The 6,516-nt window shown below is 44.4% G+C and overlaps 1 pseudogene; it reads left to right on the top strand.

The window, feature by feature from the left end:
• The first annotated feature begins 884 nt into the window (after positions 1–884).
• Positions 885–1,157, top strand: LOC116539803 (annotated as a pseudogene).
• The last annotated feature ends 5,359 nt before the right edge of the window (positions 1,158–6,516 follow it).

The following is a 6,516-nucleotide window of genomic DNA, read 5'->3' as shown; positions in this document are numbered from 1 at the left end:
CTAGCAAGTTAGGGAATCGGAGTTCAAAATGAAGTCAGATGGTTAGCAGAGGAAAATCTCCCAACCACCATGTCCTCAGCATCACTAATGGGAACGACATCAGGAGTCCGGAGGGTGAAGAGGGTTGACTGATCCTCCCAAGTCTTCAGCAATAGCCACGAAGCTACAGGGCTTCTGTTCTGTCTCTTAGTGCACAGCTGAATTAGCAGCTCCTGCTTTGTATGAATTCAGAGGCTTCCCTTGCAAGCCCTCCTACACGGTCCCTCAAAACCTCCTAACTCCCCGTTTATGCCCTAGTGCTTTTATCAGGGCACAAACCTTTGCATCTCTCAATGAAGATGAAACTGAACACAAGTACTCCTTTTATTTTCATTTTTATTTTTATTATATTTTAAGTTCTGGGGTGCATGTTCAGATCGTGCAGGATTGTTACATAGGTATGCACATGCCATGGTGATTTGCTGTATCCATCCCCCTGTCATCTACATTAGATAGTTCTCCTAATGTTATCTCTCCACAATCCCCCCACCCCCTGCTATTCCCCCCCAGCCCCTCAAAGCCCCAACAGGCTCCGGTGTGTGATGTTCCCCTCCCTGTGTCCATGTGTTCTCCTTGTTCAACACCCACTGATGAGTGAGAACATGCAGTGTTTGGTGTTATGTTCTTGTGTCAGTTTGCTGAGAATGATGGTTTCCAGCTTCATCCTTTTAAAAAGTGAAAGTGGAGATCCGTATTTGCTACCAGCGGCAGCGGTGGCAGAGCCAGGCTGGTCCCCAGCGCCCAGCACTGCCACTCCCAGCAACCCGGAGTGCGCACCGCAGGCGGGCGGCCGAGCTCCAGCATCCCAGCCATCGCTCTTTCACCTCCTCCTTAGAGAAGGCAAGATGAGAGAGTCGAACTCGGAGTCCAGCCAGCCCTTGGCCTCCAATCAGGAAAAGGACGCACTGAGAAGCAGGGCTGGGGCAGCCTCCGAAGGAGCCCAGCGAAGTCCCAACACCTCAGAGACCTCGGGCCAACCAAAGGGAAGCACAAACAAGGGCGCTGCCAAGACCGGGAAAACCACCACGAGTCCAGGAAGGAAACCAAGGGGCAGACCCCAAAAACTGGAGGAGGAAGAGGAGGGCATCTCGCAGGAGTCCCTGGAGAAGGAGCAGTGACCGGGCATGCCGTCTGCCCCTCAATAGAGGAGCAGCTTTCTTCTGGGACTGGACAGCTTTGCTCCGCTCCCAGGACCCCCGCCCCTTCCCCAGGCCCACCAGCACCACCGCCTCCGGCCGCCACCCCCAACTTCCACCTGCGCCCTCACCACCACACTACACAGCACACCAGTTGCTGCACGGCCCCCAGTGGGCTGAATGGGGAGCAGTTTTCCCCTGGCCTCAGTTTCCAGCTCCCCCACCCACCCACGCATACACATGTGCCCTCCTGGACAAGGCTAACGTCCCCCTTAGCCGCACCTGCAGCTTCCCTATGGTGGTGGGGACATTGGTCTGGGCTTTTGGTTTGGGGGCGCCTCTTTGCCCCTCCACTGTTCCCTCTGGCTTCCCATAGTGGGCATGGGAGGGTTCCCCTGGCCTTAAAACCGGCCCAAGCCCCAATTCATCCTGCCATGCCCTACTCCACTGCCCTGGCAGCAGCAGATGTGGCCAATGGAGGTGCGTGCTGGCTCCAGAATTTCCCCAGCCAAGCTGTCTTTGTCACCACGTAGGGCTCACGCCTTTCATCCTTCTCTGCCTTGCCTCCCCTCTGCACTAGGTTGGACAGCCACCTTTGACTACAGGAAGGCAGAAGGGGCGTGAGTCCCCTACGCCCTCTTCACGGTGGCCCCAGCCCCCTGCACTCCGCCTGGGATCTGAGTACATGTTGCAGTGATGGGGATGCAGTCATTTATAATCCAGGTGAGGCCTACGAGCCCTGTGCCTGCCACCTGAGGTGGGCTGGGGCTGCTCTCCCAACACTACTTTGCTTCTGCCACTCGGCCATTTCCCCCTCCTCAGATGGGGCACCAATAACAAGGAGCTCACTCTGCCCACTCCCAACCCTCCAGCTCCTCCCTACACCCCAAGGTTCTGGTTCCATTTTTCCTCTGTTCATAAACTACCTCTGGACAGTTGTGTTGTTTTTTGTTCAATTTTCCATTCTTTGACATCTGTCATTGCTGCTGCTACCAGCGCCAGATGTTCATCCTCATTGCCTCCTGTTCTGCCCACCATGCCCTACCCCAAGATACTCTTCATGGGGAAGAGGGGCTGGGGCATGGCAGGCTGGGTGACCGACTACCCTGGTCCCAGGGAAGGTGGGGCCCTGCGCCTAGGATGCTGCAGCGGAGTGAGCAAGGGGGTCCCAAATTGACCATAAAGGGTGTAGGGGCCACTTCTTCCCCCTGTTCTTTTAGGGAGGGGTAGCCATGATATGCCTCAGCCTGGGGCTTCCCCTCTGGTTTCCTATTTGCAGTTACTTGAATTTTAAAAAAATCCTTTTCTGGGGGAAAAAAAGTGAAAGTGGCTTAATCCACACTAAGCTCTACATAACATGTGTTGTGAACCATCTAGATTAGATTTAGTTAGCAGAGATAAAGAGAGAAGGAGAAAGAGCAGCTAGTTTTATGGGAGTGTATGGGGATCAGGAAGATATACAGAAATAAGTATGTGGGCCCTGAATTCAAACTTAACCTAACAAATTTTTGATTGCCAGTTAGCCCATTCCAAAAAGTATTAAAGGTGTTAGACACTGGTCCCCAATCTATTCTTTCCAGCTTGCAGCCTTGCACTTCTACTGTAGCACCAAAACCAAAACCAAAACCAAGCGTCCACTCTGCCCCTTGTCCTTCTTGCTGCCATTTATCTGCATTTACCTTGAAAAGTTTGTTATTTGGAGAAATCAGTCTATTTCTTGGCAAAACTCTCTACAGCTGGTATAAATCACTGTTTCTCTAAGGCTTTTGCTCTCACGCTGTCCTGCTGTGCACCAAGAAAGCAGCAATCTCCCCCATGACGTAAAGAACAGAAAGTACAGATGGGCTGCTTTGCCCCGCTTGTCTCATTCAGACCTTCTCCAAGGAGCTCCACAGGGCTGTGAGCTATTTATTCCCGGGAAAGGCTTCACGAATAAACAGGGAAACAAAAATGAAGAGATTTGCCTGGGGCGGAGGGGGCAGGGGGAGAGAAATCTATCATTTATTTAGAATCACAAAATCAAATTAACTCCAATGAAATGTTTCTAAAGGTTTATTTAATGTGTACCTTCCACATTAAACTAGGGTTGGATTAAGGGGCAACCCAGCCAGACAGCTGCTTCTAACATCAGTCTAAAAGGGGAGCCAAAATCACCTACTGCTTTGAACTTCACCAGGACGTGATAAGATAAAAGGAACTTAGCCACTTTTAGAATACTGACTGAATGGAAGGAACATTGTCACCCAATAAAGAATGAAATACCTCCTATATTTAACTGATCCAAAGAGACCAGTTAAATTGCCTTCCTAGCTTTGCTGTGTGAAATTTGTGGATTGGGGCCAGAGCTATTGGTCTTGATTGGAGAGTAGGGACAGAGAACTCCCACCAAACAAGACTTAGATTCCACTCTCAGTTCGAAGGAATGCCAAATTATTCCCCTGCACAGAGTAGCCACCAGTCTTGGTGTGGCCCTAACAGGAGAAAGAATTCCACATGGACAGGGGCTGTACTTGTTCTGTTCACGACTGCTTATTCAGCATCCAGCTCAGTGCCCAGCCAAAATTTTAGCATGAGATTTGGAGGGGATAAATAACTATATTGCACAGCTATTGGAATTTATCTGGTGTTTTTATAATGATTACACTGGAGTATGGGTTTAGGGAAGAAAGACCTTCGAGGTAAAGTGCCATTTTTTTGGCCTAATATCAAGGATAAATAATATCAACCTGTCACTCTTCATGTTAACCTTCATCACCTGGCTGAGATAGCATGTGCCAGTTTTCTCTACTGTAAAGTTATTCTCGGCCCCCCAGCTTTCACACTGTACTCTTTGGAAGGAGAATACTATTGCAGCTCATACCTAAGGGATGGAAAGTATGTTCCACCTCCTTGAAGAGGGAGCATCTGTATAAATTATCAAGTGAGATTTGAAAAACCATTTGGTTCCCTTAAATAACTATTTTTATTCACCTATTCCTAATGTCACATTGTCTTATTCTCAGTGGACTGTTTTGATTTGGGGTAGTCATGATTAGGGTAAAAGGTAGATACATAGTTTAGTTTTTACATTTTTTTTTCTAGGGCTTATCCTATAAACTAGAATTACTTGCTACATTTTAAATACATAACTTATAATCTTTATTCATTTCTTCCTAATCCTCTTTCTTTATAACCTTTGCATATAATACAAAATTAGTATCTGTTCTTTAGAAATGAAAGAAACAAAAGTCTTGAAATGTTAATGACTTCGTTTAGCAGAAAATGAAAACTGACAAGCCATATGACTTTTGCTTTACATATATCCATCTAAAAAGAAGAGGCAGAAGAATTCTGATCTGTTAGGAAAAAATAATTTATTCTTAAAGTTGTACAAATGCTTTCTGACCATTAAACTACAATTCAGTGCATTTTCAAGAATTTGCTCTTCTGTTCCTCAAGTCGCCCTCCAGTATGTTATTACCAGAGAATCATGATCTGAGCAGACAGGGGTGGCTTCTTCTGTGGGTGCCTGCAATGCATGTTCTTCAGTTAATATGCTTTATCAAATAAAGAATTTGTCATTGCCTGATGTCGGATTCAGACAAATTATTCCATTCTTGAATTGGCAAGTCTTTAGATTAAACATCTCTTGGCAAAGCATCCTGTGTTTGTAAGAACTTTCTGTTTGAAAGGCAGAAAAACCCACCACAAAGAAAAGTGTCTTGTTTTGGTCCCTAACAGAAATCAGCTTTAAAAAATGCAGCAAATTACACTCAGTTGCTAACTAGTTCATTACCAGTCGTTCCGCTGAATTCAACTGTCTTTTTTTCCCAAGCTAATTTATGTGTAGATACAGCCTGAATTTATAACCTTTGAAATTTATAGTACACTTTTTATCTCTAAGTTCTTCTAATAATTAAACAGCTAGAACACAGCTCAAATGGCCTGAATTTGATCCCTGGAATCTCCCTAACAGCTCTTTCCCTGGGGTAGAAATTCCCTACGGGAACAAAAAGAACAAAAGAAATGAACTCAGACTTTATTTTGGAATGTCTGTATTGGTAAGGAAAGGGAACTATTAATCAAAGAAAATGTGCCTTAAAGTTGAACTTTCTAAGGCAGAACTGCATAGTACTTAGTAAATTAAAATTAAAAGAAGCCACAGGCAATAGACTGAATGAGCTTCACAATAGCCATTTTATTTGGTTTTGAAGTGACCACCGATGAGAGGCAGATTATGTCTGCCTGATTATTTTCCCACGTCTACCCAGGTGACACTGGAAGATAACTCAGGCAGACACATGTCTGACATGTTGAGCCAATGACACCAAAGTACAAGAGTGACTACTTATCAGTTCTTTCTGCAAGAAGAGTCACTTTTGAAAGCTGTACACATCTATATGTGTTGACATGAAGTGAGAACCACAACCATTACATTTCAAAAAGGCATGCAAACCAGGATTTGAGTTTTTGGCAAAATACAGACCTAAAGTACAAATGTCTCTGTATGCCAGCAAAAAAGTCTAAAAATATTTATTCATTAAATGTTACTGGTTGATGCTGAATAGTGGGAGTGTGAAGTATTTTCAGTTTCCTCTTGTACTTTATTATACTTCATGAATTTCTATAATGACAATTTTTTAAACATTTTTAAAATATATAAATCAATGTATTTTTTCTCTTTCCTGCTGGGATTTTCTTTCTGCTTTGTATTCATACTTCTCTTAACACTCTACAAATGTGCCACTTACTATCATACCCTACCCTAGTTGCAACCAAGTGGAAGAAATTCAAATTCCTTTGATGACATATATTGATGATATGATATCTGATGATTACTAGGGCACAGAAAAAAAGGAAAATTCCCTTTGCGTTTTTTTTCTAGAAAAAATTTTAAAAGCTCCTGAAGGTTTATGTAGCAATCTGGTTATACACCAAACTGTCGTATTTATAGCATCTGTTATCATTCATGGTAACAAACATAGCTTGATATTTTTCCAAGAGAAAGATAAATGTACAGTGTTCCCTGGTTAATTCACAAAACTAAAGGCCTCAAAATCTTCTGGAACACATAAAGTCCATCAAAGTTCCTTTGGTAGGAATGAGGAGACATTTATGCATTTAACAGGTGGAAGTATAAATTCTTACATTTGAGAGTTTCCAAAGGTTTGAGCACTTTTTTGAATTGTTAAATAAGAGGGTTTCTAGCTGCAAGACTGTAATATGCATTGACTTTAATGATGTATGAGCCAAGGAAAGAACACTGGCAGTCCCAGCAGGAATACAATCTTCACATGCCCTGTGCTGCTTCCCTACACAGACACCGTTCTCTGGGCAAGCACACAGCTGCAGGAGGGATAGG

The sequence above is a fragment of the Sapajus apella genome, unplaced genomic scaffold (genome assembly GCF_009761245.1).
Source record: "Sapajus apella isolate SASKATOON/1434 unplaced genomic scaffold, GSC_monkey_1.0 scaffold133, whole genome shotgun sequence".
Lineage (NCBI taxonomy): Eukaryota > Metazoa > Chordata > Mammalia > Primates > Cebidae > Sapajus > Sapajus apella.
The sequence above is the reverse complement of the archived record's forward strand: the minus strand, read 5'-3'. Positions and strand labels throughout refer to the sequence as shown.